This window comes from Giraffa tippelskirchi, chromosome 5, assembly GCF_054371585.1.
Source record: "Giraffa tippelskirchi isolate mGirTip1 chromosome 5, T2T-mGirTip1v1.2.pri, whole genome shotgun sequence".
Taxonomy (NCBI): Eukaryota; Metazoa; Chordata; class Mammalia; order Artiodactyla; family Giraffidae; genus Giraffa; species Giraffa tippelskirchi.
Window position 1 is genome coordinate 58713814 of NC_137279.1, and position 19168 is coordinate 58732981.

The 19168-nt window shown below is 35.3% G+C and overlaps 1 protein-coding gene across 1 annotated transcript in view; it reads left to right on the forward strand.

The window, feature by feature from the left end:
* The window catches only part of USH2A (usherin), a 901466-nt gene that overhangs the window by 61012 nt on the left and 821286 nt on the right, over positions 1-19168 (forward strand). The gene's annotated exons all lie outside the window — the stretch shown is intronic.

The window sequence follows — 19168 nt, forward strand, 5'->3', positions numbered from 1 at the left end:
TGGCTTGTAGCTGTTAATACGTAACTTCAGTCTTTGCCTCCATCTTCACCTGGCCTTCTCCCCTTCTCTTCTCTTTCAAAGACACTAATCCAGTATTTTCTCATATCAACATCCTTAATTACATCTGCAAAGATTCTTTTTCCGAATAAAGTCACAATTGCATTTAGTCTTATTTGTTGAAGGCCATTATTCAACCCACTATATCAGAGAATCTTTAAAATGTTTTATCATTATTTTTTCAAAGTAAGAACAATATGTAATAAACTATATTTTTAAAATTTATTTTTATTGAAGTAAAATTGAGTTACAGTGTTGTATTCATTTCTGTTCTACTGCAGAGTGACTTGGTTATATATATATATACATATACATATAATTCATTCTTTTTCATATTTTTTTCCATTATAGTTATCATAGGATATTGAATATATTTCCGTTTGCTATACAGTAGAATCTTGTCATTTATCCATTCTATATATACCAGTTTGCATCTTCTAACCCTAGATTCCCAATCCACCTCTCTCCCACTCCCCTCCCCCTTGGCAACCACCAGTCTGTTCTCTGTGTTACTGATTTTGTTTCTGTTTCATAGATAGGTTCATTTGTGTTACATTTTAGATTCCACATATAAGTGATATTTCATGGCATTTGTCTTTCTCTGACTTCAGATAATCTAGTTGCATTGATGTTGCTGCAAGTGACATTATTTCATTCTTTTGTATGGTGGAGTAGTATTCCCTTGTATATATGTACCACATCTTCTTTAACCATTCATCTGTTGATGGGCGTTTTGTTTCCATGTCTTGGCTGTTGTGAATAATGCTGCTATGAACATAGAGGTACATATATCTTGCTGAATTGTATTTTGTCTGGATATATGACCAGGAGTGGGATTGCTCGATCATATGGTAATTCTGGTTTTGATTTTCTGAGGAACCTCCAAACCATTTTGCACAGTGGCTGCACCAATTTCCACTCACAACAACACTGTTGGAGGGTGCCCTTTTCTCCACACCCTCTTCAGCGTTTGCTATTTATAGATTTTTTTAATTGGTGGCCATTCTGACTGGTATGAGGTGGTAACTCATTGTAGTTTTGATTTTCATTTCTCTAAAAATTAGAGATTTGAGCACATTTTCATGTGCCTATTGGCCATCTGTATTTCTTCTTTAGCTGTATTTTCTTCCTCCTTTTTATGGTTTGGATTTTATTGTATGACTATTGTTAAAGTAGAACTTAGAATATTAGATAGAAGCTGGAAAATAATAGTCAACATGGAATAAACTAGATTGATAGTGTTCATATCTTTCCACCCTGAAAATAGGCCATATAGTTTTAAGAAGATAGTGTCATATCCTGAAAAGAACAGAAGCTGAATTTAGAATTCTCTTGCAGTAACTAGCACATTGATCTACAAAATTGCCTATACTTTAAAATGGGAATATTAATTGCTTTATATTATTAAACAGTAAATGATCATTATGAGAAAAACTAAACAACATTAAACTCTACAAAATAGGAAGCATTTTCCTTTTTTTGACCTTTATAGATAGAGATAGTTAATTTTGTTATAACCTTCCACCATTTTTGTACATATAGCTAGAGATATGGTTATAAATATAATAATTTTCCAAAAATGAAATTATCATACATATGCTTTCTTTGAGCCCTCTAAAAATAAATACTTCCCCTCCAAATGTTATGAGAAACATGTAAATATGCCTTCTCATTTAAAATGACTGCACTGTGCACAGTTGTATAGCTGTAACCAAAACTTTTTAAACACAATCCTATTAATGAACATTTAGATTACTTCTACTTATTCAAAATTATTAGCAGTTATCTGATAGAAAACACTAAATATATATATATTTATATATTATATTTGTGTCTATATCTATTATGCATACACATTTATATGCATCTGAGCAATTGTCTGTGCAGTTCCTTAAGATCTTTTACTTTGGTGTCAGTTTTCATGTCCTATCTCTCTGCTTACTAGCCATGTCACCTGAAATAACTTTTTATGTCTCTAAACTATAGTTACCTTGAATTTAAAATCATGATGATGATGATATTACAGATTCATGATGAGGATCAAATGAGGCTCTGTCATAGAAAACACTACTGTTTTTCCAGCATCTGGTACTTAGTAGTTGTTCCATATTTGTTGAATGAATGAATGAATAACTGTGCCTTGTGTATACTAAACTATATTAATATGCAGTGCTGTTGTTAATTATAATTATTTCGCTAACCTAAATCAATAGAAGTTAGATGGGTTGAAATGGTCATTTTATATTTTAATACATATGGGAATGATTACACTAAAACATAACAGCAGATTACCTCATAAGGTTGTGAAAATTTACAACCTTAATTAAAAACATAAGTAAGTATTTGTCTTAAACACTAACTAACCTGACAAATAATCCTTTTTTTTTTTCACTTTTGCCATTCCTCTCACCAAAAAATATTTTTGGACCCTGCCTTAGAATTATTTTGCTATTAGTGAGATTAAGTAGCTTTCCACATATGTCTGGATAATTTGCATGTCATTTGTGAATTCCTTATTGATTTGTATATTCATATTTATACTCTGGAAAATGTTTTTTGTAAAAGCTCATTAATGTTAATAATATTATGTTACACATCTTTTCTCTAGCTTTTAGATAGTCATAACTTTGCATTATAGAAATTAAAAAATATTCTCATATTTTAGTAAAGGCAAAAGCATTCATATAACATAATACATAAATATTAAGGGATACAGCTTTATGAAATTTTAATCTGTATATATACTTGCATAATTCTCATCGAGAAAAAGTTATCAAACATTTCCTGGATTTCAAACACTCCTGGTGAATACCAACTCTAAAGGGAAACAAATAGCGTCAGTAGAGACCTCTATCAGCATAAATTAGTGTTGGCTGTTCTTGAATGTTCATGCACTTTAAATCATGCAAGTGAGTACTCTTTTGTGTATGATTTCTTTTCTAAGCACTATCAATAAGATATATCTCTATAGTGTGCTACTATTTCTTTAAGCTTTAGAAAATACTTCTTTACTTTTTCAAAGTGGGTATTTTAACCAATGATGTTTGAGAATGTTGATGTTCCATGTCCTTACCAACATTTAGTATTCTCATACATTATTGTTGTTTGCCATTCTGGTGGCTTTATGGTGCATTTTCTGATGATTGATGGTATTGAGAACATTTTCATGTGCTTCCTGGCCATGGCTATGCTCTTTTGTGAACTACCTATATAAGTTTCTGCTAATTTTTAGTTGGATGGCTTGTCCTTTTTATAACTTATAGGAATTCAATATTTTGAATTTGAGTTCTTTGAGAGATAAATGCACTTCAAATATAACCTTCCGAGTTACGGCTTATACTCTCAGTTTCCTTTGATCAACAGAAATTCTTAACTTCAGTGAAGTCCAATTTATGTTTATTTTAAACTTAATACTTTTTACGTGATGTTTAGAATATCCTTGCAAACCCTGAAAGTATAAAGTGTAGAAGAACATTCAAAATATCTAAAGATGTTCTCCTGCACTTTATTTTAAAAGAGATATTATTTTGCCTCTCAAATTTAGATTGATGTTCTATCTGGGATTGATTTTTGGGCATAGCATGAAGTAGGAGTCAAGATTCTATTTTTTTCCCCACCTGAAATTTTAATTAACACTGAAACATTTTCATCACTTCTCCACTACTTTGCAATGGCAGTTTTGTCACAAATTACATCCCTGTTACATGAAGATAGTGAGTTTCTGAGCTCACTATTTTGTTTCAGTGATCTGTTTGCCCATACGGGTAGTTAAAACATTTAGTTTTCATTTTTGTAGCTTCAAAAGAGTTTTACTCTATAGAAGGATTTAATTTCTCTAATTTTTTTTTTTTTATAAATTTATTTATTTTAGTTGGGGGCTAATTACTTTACAATATTGTAATAGTTTTAGCCATACATTGACATGAATCAGCCATGGGTTTACATGTGTTCCCCTTCCTGGACCCCCCACCCACCTCCCTCCCCATCCCATCCCTCTGGGTCATCCCATTGCCCCGGCCCTGAGCCCTTGTCTCATGCATCGAACATGGAATGGTGTTCTGTTTCACATACGATAATATATATGTTTCAATGCTATTCTCCCAGAACGTCCCACCCTAACCTTCTCCCTCAGAGTCCATAAAATTGTTCCATGCATCTGTGTCTCTTATTCTGTCTCGCATATAGGGTTATCGTTACCATCTTTCAAATTCCATATATATGCATTAGTATACTGTATTGTTGTTTTTCTTTCTGGCTTACTTCACTCTGTATAATGGGCTCCAGTTTCATCCATCTCAGTAGAACCGATTCAAATGTATTTTTTTTAATGGCTGAGTAATATTCCATTGTGTATATGTACCACAGCTTCCTTATCCATTCGTCTGCTGATGGACATCTAGGTTGCTTCCATGTCCTGGCTATTGTAAACAGTGCTGCGATGAACATTGGGGTACACGTGTCTCTTTCAATTCTGGTTTCCTCGGTGTATATGCCCAGCAGTGGGATTGCTGGGTCATATGGCAGTTCTATTCCCAGTTTTTTAAGGAATCTCCACACTGTTCTCCATAGTGGCTGTACTAGTTTGCATTCCCACCAACAGTGTAAGAGGGTTCCCTTTTCTCCACACCCTCTCCAGCATTTATTGCTTGTAGACTTTTGGATAGCAGCCATTCTGACTGGTGTGAAATGATACCTCATTGTGGTTTTGATTTGCATTTCTCTAATAATGAGTGATGTTGAGCATCTTTTCATGTGTTTGTTAGCCATCTGTATGTCTTCTTTGGAGAAATGTCTGTTTAGTTCTTTGGCCCATTTTTTGATTGGGTCGTCTATTTTTCTGGAATTCAGCTGCAGAATATCTTTAAAGATTGTCTTGGCTATTGTATGAATTTTAGAAGCAGTTTTTCAATTTTCACAAAAACTTTGTGAGAATTTAAATCCTTAACTCAATTTTGCAAGAATAGACATGTAGAGAATATCAAGTCCTCCAATCCATGAGCAGCACATATTCCTTAATTTCTCCCAGCAATGTTTCTAGTTTTCTGTATAGTGGTCTCATTCATATTTGTAGGACTTAGTCCTGTGTGTTTTTTGGTCCTTTTTGTAAAGATTCAGTTTCACTTAATATTGTTTTGGAACTTTATTCTCTAATTTTGTTTCTATTATGTAAAATTAGCATCAATTTTTGTATTGACCTTAAGTTCAATGACCTTGCTAAATATAAATTCTGATAATTATGCAGTCCTATCATTTATACATAGCAGGCACTCAAATCTTTTCAGATGTTTGCAGTAAATGCCTAACTGGTCATGGAGTTGTCACATAGATATTTATAAGTGTTGTTATTATTAACTTTGAAATAATGCAAAATGTTAATTTTTCCCCATGACCTGATTTATATAGTTATTTAATTTAAGGAAAAATGTGTGTGTGTATGTATAGATATTTAAATATTCAAAATACACACTAAAACAGTGGTTAAATTTCTAGGCTCTGGTGGCAAACAAATTTAGGGTTGAATTCAATCCATTTGTTTACCTTTGATCTAAAGATATATCCCTTTAAAGTTTCTAATCTGTTAAATTATATTTTAATAAATATTTTATAGGGATATTATAAGAATTATATGTGTTAGTGTATGTATAGAATATATTGCTTGTCATAGAGTAAATTTTAATAAGTGGTAGCTATTATTAACCTCTTTGAATATCTATTTTCTTATTTTGAAGTAGACATAGCAATTACTTTCCATAGAATTATTGAGAGATCCAAAGGAAAATGTCTATAAATGACTCTGTTATTTTAATTTATATATTTTCTTAGATCAAGCTAAACTTCTGTGAAGAAGTAACATTTTAAGGAAACTATATATTTGGAAACTTGGTTTGAGTAATTAGTATTATTGAGAAATTTTATAAAGTACTCTGCATGCAGAAATTCTTAATAACACATTAAATCTTGTGAGCCTTATTTCAATATTTAATTCCCATTAGCACTTCTAAAAGTGTTTTATTGCACCAAATGTTGCTCAAAGTATTTGATAGTGCCATAAATTTGTCCACTCTGCACTGTGGGGTTGAAATGACTTCTTTCTATTCTGTTTCAATATACTAAATGTTGAATTAATGATTCCAAAGGACAGTGTGGGCTGAATATGATATTTGTTTTTAAACTGCAAAAAAAAGAAATTTGACTTCTGATTAGAAAGCACATAATTGGAAAAGCATTTATTTCCAATGTTACTTAGTTTTTAATATAGTTTTCCTCCTTAAGTTCTGAGCATTGGAGAGCTACAGAAGGCAAAGATATTTAAAAATAATTTTTATCTTTTTTCTCATCAATTTCTAGGTATGGTTGTACCTACTGTATCTTTTCTCTAATTAGAGATGGCAGGTAGACTGGCTCATTACTTCTGCCTAATGAGCCAGGCTCCATGCCACCTCTCTAATCAGAAAAGAGATAGGTACAGAATGTTCCCACGGACTTATTATAAATCATTTTCTTTCTCTCCCTTGCTCCTTTTTTTAATCAAAAAATTAAGTCACTGTCCTCCATACTTTTGTCTACATCCAAGATGGTTTCATTCAGGAGAGGTAATTGTGCAAGAGATTACCGTAAGCTGAATTAAAGGTGCTCTCATGCAGTACTGGGCCGGCTGTCTCTGCTTTGGAACAGACACGGCCTCAATCACAGGCATATCAAATGAAGGTCTACAGGAAATCAAGATGGCTTTTCTTTCTTTCTCTGATTAGGCTTACCTTGTTTTCTTGTTTCTGTACCCAAGAAGCGACAACTTCATGTGAGTGTTGGCTGCTAGAAAGCCTTTTCTTTGAGTCTCATCTCCAACTAGCATAACTTTCTAGAAAAATATTGTAGGTTGCCAATGACACTTTCTGTTGCTGTAGGCCTTGTCTGCCCCCCCTAGGAAATTAGTCAATGGACCAGATGAATACTTTTTCCTGTGTTCTCTATCTGTATTAATGGGATGTGTGTGAGTGTATGTGCTCAGTCATCTGATTGGCTCTGGCTGATTTTTAAATATACAAATAGAAACAGCTTAGACCTTCCATATCAACCAGTGTGTCAGTTCCTTTTTAAGTACAGTTTCTTCCAGTCATATATTTATTTTAATTCCTTTAGTTGGGCAGAAAATGAAGAGGAGTTGTGGTAACAGACATGTAATTATAAACACTAATGTCACTAATGACACTGTGGTGATAAACTACAATAGCCCTGCAAATTTTGGATTTAAAAGTAAAAAATCACATGAATCAAAGTTTTTCAGATTAATTTCTGAACTCTTAGCAACAGAGTTCTAATTTCCTTTTAAGTGTTGGCATCTCTACATTATGCTATTAAAAGCACGTACACTTTCTAAAGATAACTGGTCATTAAGGAATCAGTGAACTTTTGTTATGTAGCTGTGAAATCAAATATACAAGGAAGAAAAAGATAATCACCTAATGGTAATGCCAACTTCCCTTCCATTCCATGTTTTCTACACATTGTATCTTCATTCACCTGCTTGTTCTTTCTGGAGGTGGAATACTATTTTTATTTCTACTACTGTCCCAAAAGTTATCAATAACATTTCTAACCTCAGGTATGTATGGAAAGTCAGTTTTCCTTTCAGTTTAGCTGGAGATAATACTAAATTTTTTCTGAGAGAATTTTTGTTTTTAATTAGGTAAAAAGTAAAGAAATAGAAAAATGTAGAAATTGATAATTTGAGACAGGTAAATGGAATGGAAATAGACTATAGGAACAAGGTCTATAAAGGTATTAAACAAACAAACAAGTGTTAGTAGCTCAGTCGTGTCTGACTCTTTGTGACTCCCATGGACTGTAGCCCACCAGGCTCTTCTGTCCATGGAATTCTCCAGGCAAGAATACTGGAATGGATAGCCATTCCCTTCTCCAGGGAATCTTTCTAACCTAGAGATTAAACCTGAGTCTCCCACATTGCAGGCAGACTCTTTACCATCTGAGCCACCAGGAAAACCCATATAATGGTGTCAAAGAGTTTAATTAAGGATGAAGGAGTTTCACAGCATTGCAGAAGAGATATCTAGCAATGCTATTAGGACAAGTGGCCAACTATGTTACAAAAATAAAAAGATAATTTAAATGTGTACCTTACAATCATATTAAATAACAACTGCAGATGAATTAAAATTTAAAAGTGAAATATATAATCATGAGAGAGTAGAGGACAATAAAAGGAAATGTTTTCATAATCCTGGCATATTGAAGATTTTTATTAGCATGATATCATGGCCAGAAACAGTAAAGGAAAAATATTGAAAACATCTGACTGAGAATTTGAAATTCAAACAGTGCTTATCATTTTGCATATAGTTTGGCTGGGAATAAAAAAGAGAATACTAGTGTTGGAAAGAATTTGCGATAACCTGGCAAGCTATGAAAAGTAAAAATATGAAAGCTATGTCATCCAAGTGTTCCCCTTCCAGGACATATCTCTCAAGAATATGATTAAATAATAAGGCTTTAACTATGTACATGAAATGTTAGTTGTAGAATTACTTAAAGTAGCAAATAATTGGAACCAGTTAGAAACTTCAAAAAAGAATTGATTACAATAAATGATAATTTATGCCTCCAATGGAAAAGTGTGTATTATTAAGAGAAATGAAATGTCTGTTGGTCAAGACTTGGCAACACATTCATGATGTATTATAATATGAAAAATGAATGAGCATAAAGTATAATATAATCTCACTTAACATGGGTTGAGGAAGTGCAAATTTGCACTGAATATTGAACCCACTGGAGAAGGGAATGGCAAACCACTTCAGTATTCTTGCCTTGAGAACCCCATGAACAGTATGAAAAGGCAAAATGATAGGATACTGAAAGAGGAACTCCCCAGGTTGGTAGGTACCCAATATGCTACTGGAGATCAATGGAGAAATAACTCCAGAAAGAATGAAGGGATGGAGCCAAAGCAAAAACAATACCCAGTTGTGGATGTGACTGGTGATAGAAGCAAGGTCTGATGCTGTAAAGAGCAATATTGCATAGGAACCTGGAATGTTAGGTCCATGAATCAAGGCAAATTGGAAGTGGTCAAACAGGAGATGGCAAGAGTGAACGTTGACATTCTAGGAATCAGCGAACTAAGATGGACTGGAATGGGTGAATTTAACTCAGATGACCATTATATCTACTACTGTGGGCAGGAATCCCTTAAAAGAAATGGAGTAGCCATCATGGTCAACAAGAGTCTGAACTGCAGTACTTGGATGCAATCTCAAAAACGACAGAATGATCTCTGTTCGTTTCCAAGGCAAACCATTCAATATCACGGTAATCCAAGCCTATGCCCCAACCAGTAACGCTGAAGAAGCTGAAGTTGAACAGTTCTATGAAGACCTACAAGACCTTTTAGAACTATCACCCAAAAAAGGTATCCTTTTCATTATAGGGGACTGGAATGCAAAAGTAGGAAGTCAAGAAACACCTGGAGTAACAGGCAAATTTGGACTTGGAATACAGAATGAAGCAGGGGAAAGGCTAATAGAGTTTTGCCAAGAGAACGCACTGGTCATAGCAAACACCCTCTTCCAACAACACAAGGGAAGACTCTACACATGGACAGCACCAGATGGTCAACACCAAAATCAGATTGATTATATTCTTTGCAGCCAAAGATGGAGAAGCTCTATACAGTTAAGAAAAATAAGACTGGGAGCTGACTGTAGCTCAGATCAGTTCAGTTCAGTTCAGTCGCTCAGTTGTGTCCGACTCTCTGCGACCCCATGAATTGCAGCACGCCAGGCCTCTCTGTCCATCACCAACTCCCGGAGTCTACCCAAACCCATGTTCATCGAGTCGGTGATGCCATCCAACCATCTCACCCTCTGTCATCCCCATCTCCTCCCTCCCCCAATCCTACCCAGCATTAGGGTCTTTTCCAATGAGTCAACCCTTCGCATGAGGTGGCCAAAGTATTGGAGCTTCAGCTTCAACATCAGACCTTCCAATGAACACCCAGGATTGATCTCTTTTGGGATGGATTGATTGGATCTCCTTGCAGTCCAAGAAACTCTCAAGAGTCTTCTCCAACACCACAGTTCAAAAGCATCAATTCTGCGGCGCTCAGCTTTCTTCACCGTCCAACTCTCACATCCATACATGACCACTGGAAAAACCATAGTCTTGACTAGACGGACTTTTGTTGGCAAAGTAATGTCTCTGCTTTTAAACATGCTATCTAGGTTGGCCATAACCTTCCTTCCAAGTAGTAAGCGTCTTTTAATTTCATGGCTGCAGTCACCATCCGCAGTGATTCTGGAGCCCAAAAAAGTAAAGTCTGACACTGTTTCCCCATCTATTTCCCATGGAGTGATGGGACCAGATGCCATGATCTTAGTTTTCTGAACGTTGAGCTTTAAGCCAACTTTTTCACTCTCCTCCTTCACCTTCATCAAGAGGCTCTTTAGTTCTTCTTCACTTTCTGCCATAAGGGTGGTGTCATCCGCATATCTGAGGTTATTGATATTTCTTCCGGCAATCTTGATTCCAGCTTGTGTTTCTTCCAGCCCAGCGTTTCTCATGATGTACTCTGCATATAAGTTAAATAAGCAGGGTGACAATATACAGCCTTGACGTACTCCTTTTCCTATTTGGAACCAGTCTGTTGTTCCATGTCCAGTTCTGACTGTTGCTTCCTGACCTGCATACAGGTTTCTCAAGAGACAGGTCAGATGGTCTGGTATTCCCATCTCTTTCAGAATTTTCCCCAGTTTCTTGTGATCCACACAGTCAAAGGCTTTGGCATAGTCAATAAAGCAGAAATAGATGTTTTTCTGGAACTCTCTTGCTTTTTTGATGATCCAGTGGATATTGGCAATTTGATCTCTGGTTCCTCTGCCTTTTCGAAAACCAGCTTGAACATCTGGAAGTTCACGGTTCACGTATTGCTGAAGCCTGGCTTGGAGAATTTTGAGCATTACTTTACTAGCATGTGAGATGAGTGCAATTGTGCAGTAGTTTGAGCATTCTTTGGCATTTCCTTTCTTTGGGATTGGAATGAAGACTGACCTCTTCCAGTCCTGTGGCCACTGCTGAGTTTTCCAAATTTGCTGGCATATCGAGTGCAGCACTTTCACAGCATCACCTTTGAGGATTTGAAATAGCTCAACTGGAATTCCATCACCTCCACTAGCTTTGTTCGTAGTGATGCTTTCTAAGGCCCACTTGACTTCACATTCCAAGATGTCTCAGATCATGAACTCCTTATTGCCAAACTCAGACTTAAATTGAAGAAAGTAGGGGAAACCAGTAGACCATTCAGGTATGACCTAAATGAAATTCCTTACGATTATACAGCAGAAGTGAGAAATAGATTTAAGGGACTAGAGCTGATAGACAGAGTGTCTGATGAACTATGGACAGAAGTTCGTGACATTGCACACAAATGAGACAGACATCAAGACCATCCTCATGGAAATGAAATGCAAAAAAGCAAAATGGCTGTCTGAGGAGGCCTTACAAATAGCTTTGAAAAGATGAGAAGCGAAAAGCAAAGGAGAAAAGGAAAGATATTCCCATTGGAATGCAGAGTTCCAAAGAATAGCAAGGAGAGATAAGAAAGCCTTCCTCAGCAATCAATGCAAAGATATAGAGGAAACCAACAGAATGGGAAAGACTAGAGATCTCTTCAAGAAAATTAGAGATATCAAGGGAACATTTCATGCAAAGATGGGCTCAATAAAGGACAGAAATGGTATGGACCTAACAGAAGCAGAAGATATTAAGAGGTGGCAAGAATACACAGAAAAACTGTACAAAAAAGATCTTCACAACCCAGATAATCATGATGGTGTGATCACTCACCTAGAGCCAGACATCCTGGAATGTGATGTCAAGTAGGCCTTAGAAAGCATCACTACGAACAAAGCTAGTGGAGGTGATGGAATTCCAGTTGAGCTATTTCAAATCCTGAAAGATGATGCTGTGAAAGTGCTGCACTCAATACGCCAGCAAATATGGAAAACTCAGCAGTGGCCACATGACTGGAAAAGGTCAGTTTTCATTCCAATCCCAAAGAAAGACAATGCCAAAGAATGCTCAAACTACTGCACAATTGCACTCATTTCACATGCTAGTAAAGTAATGCTCAAAATTCTCCAAGCCAGGCTTCAGCAATATGTGAACCGTGAACTTCCAGATGTTCACGCTGGTTTTCAAAAAGGCAGAGGAACCAGAGATCAAATTGCCAACATCCGCTGGATCATCAAAAAAGCAAGAGAGTTCCAGAAAAACATCTACTTCTGCTTTATTGACTATGCCAAAGCCTTTGACTGTGTGGATCACAATAAACTGTGGAAAACTCTTAAAGAGATGGGAATACCAGATCATTTGACCTGTCTCTTGAGAAAACTGTATGCAGGTCAGGAAGCAACAGTTAGAACTGGACATGGAACAACAGACTGGTTCCAAATAGGAAAAGGAATACATCAAGGCTGTATATTGTCATCCTGCTTTTTTAACTTATATGCAGAGTATATCATGAGAAACGCTGGGATAGAAGAAGCACAAGAATGAAGATTGCCGGGAGAAATATCAATAACCTCAGATTTGCTGATGACACCACCCTTATGGCAGAAAGTGAAGAAGAAGTAAAGAGCCTCTTGATGAAAGTGAAAGAGGAGAGTGAAAAAGTTGGCTTAAAGCTCAACATTCAGAAAACTAAGATCATGGCATCCAGTCCCATCTCTTCATGGGAAATAGATGGGGAAACAGTGGAAACAGTGTCAGACTTTATTTTGGGAGGCTCCAAAATCACTGCAGATGGTGAGTGCAGCCATGAAATGAAAAGACGCTTACTTCTTGGAAGGAAAGTTATGACCAACCTAGGTAGCATATTAAAAAGCAGAGACATTACTTTGCCAACAAAGGTCCATCTAGTCAAGGCTATGAAACCATAGCTGAAACTCCAATACTTTGGCCACCTGGTGCATAGAGTTGTCTCATTGGAAAAGACCCTGATGCTGGGAAGTATTGGGGGCAGGAAGAGAAGGGGACGACAGAGGATGAGATGGTTGGATGGCATCACCAACTCGATGGACAAGAGTTTGGGTAAACTCCGGGAGATGGTGATGGACAGGAAGGCCTGGCGTGTGGTGATTCATGGGATCGCGAAGAATCAGACATGACTGAGCAACTGCACAGAACTGATTGAACTCACTGTACATAGAAATTATTATTGTTATAATAATTAGTGCCTGAGAAGCAAGGTACTTATTTGTGGTTTGAATCTGACTTTGCTTCTTAAAGGCAAGTGACTTTGGCAAAAAATTTAACTTCTCAATACAGTTTCCTAATTTGTTCATCTATAACATGTGTTTTAGATATAGTTTTCAAAGCAACTGTAAAACTTAAATAATATATGCTTAGTTTATGTTTGTTATCCATGAAAGTTTCCTATTATAAATATTAATGTTGTAATAATTTAGGTATTACTCTTATTGACTTTGTGAACTTTAAATATTTTAAAATAATGGTCTGGCCTACATTCAATTTTTGGCTCAAAATAAAATTTTCCTAGGGTGAGTAAGAAAAAAATGTTTAATTTAGGACAGTGATGTACAATATGTTAAAATGGCTATATTTTGTGTAGATAAGCTCCACAAAATAATTTCTTTCTCTCCTCAAAGATTAGTCTTCTCTGGTATGCTTCGTTGTTTTTTTTTTTGCAAATCCTGAAGTCTATCTGGTGTTATTTCTTTTCAGCCTGAAGGACTTCCTTCTTCATTGTTTATAGTTTGGCCAGTGGGGTACAAATTCTCTCAGCTTTATGAAAAATGTCTTTAATTTGTCTTTACTTTTGAAAGATATTTTCACTGGATATAGAATTATACATTTTTAATTGTAATTTTTGTAGCAGTTTAAAGCTTCTTGTTTCACTATATTCCTGCATTCATTATTTTTGATGAGAAATCAGCCATCATTCATATTAATATTCCTTTGTAGGGTGTATCCCATTTTTTTCTCGTTGCTGAAAATTTTCTCTTTGATGTTAATAGTTGAATTAAACTGCCTGGACGTAGTTTTCATAGTATTCATCCTAGTTGAGATTTGCTCAGTTTCTTGTATATGTAAGTTGATGTTTTCACTACTTTTGGAAGTTCTGAAAATTCTCTCTTTAAATTTTTCTTCCTTCTTTTTTTTTTCCATTCCACATTCTTTCTCCTCTTATTCTAGCGCTTCAATTATGTTTATGTCAAAGCATGGTTAGTATTCCACAGATGTAGGGCACATTTTTGTTTGCTTTTTTTTTTTTACATACTCTTTTTTATTCTTAGCATTTCTCTTTGGATACTTTGTATTGATTTGTCTTGATAGTCTCTGATTATTAATTTCTTTTTTGTATCTAGGCTGCTTTTAAGCTTATCTAGAAAATTCTTCAGTTTTTAATAACAAACTTTTCATCTCTAGAATTTCTATTTGGTAACTCGTTTGCAGGTTCCATCTGTCTGCTCATCATATTCCCTCAACTTTTCACACATATTGTCACCATTTCCACTAGATCTTTTGGTATTTTTTGCCTTAGATATTTGGATCATTCCAACATCTGAGCCTTCCCTTGTGGCTCAGCTGGTAAAGAATCCGCCTGCAATGTGGGAGACCTGGGTTTGACCCCTGGGTTGGGAAGATCCCCTGGAGAAGGGAAAGTCTACCCACTCCAGTATTATGGCCTGGAGAATTCCATGGACTGTATAGTCCATGGGATCACAAAGAGTCGGACACGACTGAATGACTAGAATATTATGGAACATCTGAGCCATGTCTTGACTATTTTTTTTTTGTGATGCACTACGTTTTCTTACTGTTTCATGTGTCTTAAAATGTTTTTATTGTGTGTCAGATATTTTGTGTAAGGGAATGGAAGAGATAGAAATAAATAACAGTTGTGTGTTTGTGTGTGTTAGTTGTTTAGTCATAGCTGACTCTTTGCGACTCCATGGACTGTAGCCCACCAGGCTCCTCTGTCTATGGATTTCTTCAAATAAGAATCCTGGAGTGAGTTACCATTTCCTACTCCAAGGAATCATCCCGACCCAGGTATTGAACCCATATCTCCTGCATTGCACCTGGATTCTTTACCATCTGAGCCATCAGGAAAGCCAGGTAAATAATAGTTACCTCCAGAGAAAAGAGCACTTCTGGTTCTATTAGGCTTCTGGACTGTGTGTGTTGGCAGTGAGTGGGGAGGAAGAGAGGAGGAGAAGAGCATCAAACTTATTTGAAGTTGATGTGCATTTGAGCTTTATTTCAGCTGTAATATAATTTAGTTCACCGCTGGTTTCAGATGTTTGAGGACAGAATTAGGATGGATGCAGACTCCCTCTCGTGCTAGGAGGGGCTGCTGTCTTCTTATTCTATAACTGATTCTGCTACCTCTCACTTTTCTGTTAGGGATGAGAACAGCTGCGGGTTTCAAATCTTCTGTGAAAGGCTTGTTACTTTTTAGAATTTATTCTAATTTCTCAGTGTTCTCTACTTTATGATGGTTTAAAAATGATTTTATAGCTTATCTGGCTTACTTTGGTTGTTTGATAGCTAAAGTGATGGTTTCAACTTTCTATACCTGAAGCACAGGTGGAAATCCAACTCTTTCTGTAACACTTGATAGAACATTTTCTTTCCTTGACCAACTCTTTGCTTAACTCTGCACCTCTCTTGGTTCTTAACCATGGCTGGTCTCTGGCATTCTGGTCAAGGGAGGTACCTATTACTTGGCCCCAAAGATTATTTTGATAGCATTTGGTAATTGACCTTATTGTTACCTCTTCTAATGTTTCCTGGAGATTTTTGGCTTTTGTGGGCCATAACTTTATTTCTATTTTTTTTTTTTAACTTTTACATAAGTTTTCTTTGGTCTTCCTGAAATCTATTCACTGCCAATATTTAACACTGAAATTTTTTGAGGATTCTGAACCCTTGTTGTTAGATTATCTCAATTCACTAGTGGCCTTTTTCTGTTTCTTGATTTTGTGAAGCAGTTTCTGTCTTATGACGCTTGCACCATTGGTTATCCTTCATTCAGCTCAAACTTTTACCTTCTGGAGGTTGATGATTAATTTGAATATTTTGAAGTCATCTGTTACTTGTTCAAGATAACACCTTGCCTTTCACTGATTTTAGCTACCAATTCTAGAGGTGAATTTTCAAATTTTCCTCAATCAAGGAATTTTATTATAGTGTATATATTGTGTAATTGTATAATGCACATGTATTAATCATATCTAACTCTATATTGAATGCTTGTTTTTTTGTTATTGTTGTCTGCAATGATATTTTATTTAAATCTTTGTTTTCTTTCTTATGATTCCATGACAGCTGGAGTATATTCTTATCTTTTTGCTACTACTACCTAAAGCAACATTAACAATAACAGAAACACAAAATGCATTCTAAATTTTCTGGCATAAAGCCCTTATCATTGTGAGCATTAAAAAAAATAAACGAGCAAGCTTCTCCATCCTAGAGCCATCATTTTTGAAGTTCTAGATTTTTTCTGATTTGTTTTTGTAACTAGATTCAGAGTAAAATGTTTTCTTTTGTGTCACACTGAAGTAAATAGAAATCAGGTAATTAACCTGACCCCTATCATGCATAATTTTAATTTCAATTAGAACTTTTGATAGAAATGATGAAAGGAGATTATCTAAGTCTTTGTGAAATGGACACAGATTTATTTTTTTGTTCTATTGCATCGGCAGGTTTTTTGTTACATATGTGAATCTATTAATGGTATTGTCTAAATGCTCAGTCTTTAATCTTTGTTATTTTCAGAAATGAAGATTCTCAGTATGATATCATACTAGGTATTTTTTATAAAAATTCACAGTAATTATCTTTCTTTTAGCCTGTGGGTGGGTATCTATTTAAATGCAACTGTGCCAATCATTATACTTCTAGTTGTAATTCTAAAATTGTTTTGGTTCACAAGGACAGATCTAGTTTTAATAACTTGTTGCTATTTCCATTTATTTGACTTTAACATTTTTATTAATGTCTAACATTCTACTATAGAAATTTTTGTTGTCAGTGAGTTTTCTAGGTAATGGTCATTTATGGCCTTGAAATAGCAAAGGTTCTTAAATCCCTCTTCCATTCTGTATTCACATTTATTATTCTTGTGTCATTTTTATACCTTATGAAATTTTTTATACCTTGTAAGATTGCCAGATTTATAGACTAAAGATTGTCAAATATTAACTATTTCAACCTTAAATTAATATGTATATAAGTATACTTATATAATGCTAAGTCACTTCAGTCGTGTCCGACTCTGTGCCACCCCATAGACGGCAGCCCACCAGGCTCCCCCGTCCCTGGGATTCTCCAGGCAAGAACACTGGAGTGGGTTGCCATTTCCTTCTCCAGTGCATGAAAGTGAAAAGTGAAAGTGAAGTCGCTCAGTCGTGTCTGACCCTTAGCGACCCCATGGACTGCAGCCTACCAGGCTCCTCTGTCCATAGGATTTTCCAGGCAAGAGTACTGGAGTGGGCTGCCATTTCCTTACATGTATATAAAACATCTTCATGTTAAAATTTATAAAAGTTGCTTCACCTTGGGCCTTCCATAAAATTTGTTTTTGAGTATTTTTAACTTTGAAGTCTGATTCATTCATTTTACATGCTTTATTAATATTCCATTTTATGAGTAAAGGCATATGTTATTTATTTGTTTTTATGTTGAGAATTTTCTTCTTATAATTTATGAAATTTCATAGTTAACATATGTTTCCCCTGGTACACATTTGTTTTACTTCTTCCTTTATAATCTGGAAACACTTTCTTTTCCCTGCTTAATTGCCCTGGTTAATTACCTACAGAACAATATTTACTGCAAGTGGCAAATGTGGATATTGGACATGGCAGAAAAGTAGTCTTGTACCTTCGAATGTGATGTTAGCTATGGATTTTTCTAAATTCCCTTTCATATGTGAAGAATTTCTCACTCTTTCAGTGTTTACTGAGTGTTTTTATAATGAAAGTGTTAGCATTTGACAAAGGCCTTTTTCTGCATCTAAGGAGATGATTGTTTGTGTTTCATCCTTTATTCTATCAGATTGTGCATTATTTAGTTTTCACATGTAGAATGAACCTTGAATCTTCAGGATAAATCCCAGTTGCTTGTGGTGTATAATCCTGTATTTATGATGTTGAATTTGGTTTACTAGTATTTTTTTGAAGATACATATATATTCGCAAGACATTGATCTGTAACTTTCTTTACTTGTACAGTCTTTATTGGTTTTGGTATCAGAGTAAGATAACTTCATAGAATTATTTAGCAAGTGTTTTTTTTTTAATTAATTTATTTTTTGTAGAAGGATAACTGCTTTACAGAATTTTGTTGTTTTCTGTCAAATCTCAATGTGAAGTATTTTTACCTTTTATATTTTTTGGAAGAGCATGTGAAGGGTTGACATTTTTCCTCTTTATTTTATTTATTTGACTGCACTGGGGCTTAGTTGTAGCTTGGGGAATCTTTCAGTTGCAGGATCAGGGATCTAGTTCCCTGACCAGGGATGGAACCAGGACCCTTTGCATCGGGAGTGTGGCACCTCAGCCACTGGACCCTCTTAAATGTTTATAAGAATTTAGTGCAGACATGGATCCTGGATTTTCTTTGTGGAAAATAACTTTTTTAAACTAAATAAATCTCCTTTTTTATTATAGCTATATTGAGAATATCTGTTTCTTCTTTTTTCATTCACTGTTATATTTGATTTTGTTTCTTCCAGTTTTACTGAGATGTAATAGATATACAGCACAATAATCTCATTTACATACATCATGAAGTGATTTTTGCAATAGTTTTGGTGAACACCCATCAACTTATATAGGTATAAAACTTAAGAAATAGAAAAAAATGTTTTCTTATGATAGCTTTTGAGATTTACTCTCTTAACAACTTCCGTGTATGATATGCAGCAGTGTTAATTAAATTCATCATGTTGTATATTATATCACTGTTGCTTATAGCTGGAGGTTCATACATTTTGATTGTCTGCATCTACTTCCCCTTCCTCTCTACCCTATACCCTCTCTGTTAACCACAAATTTGATCT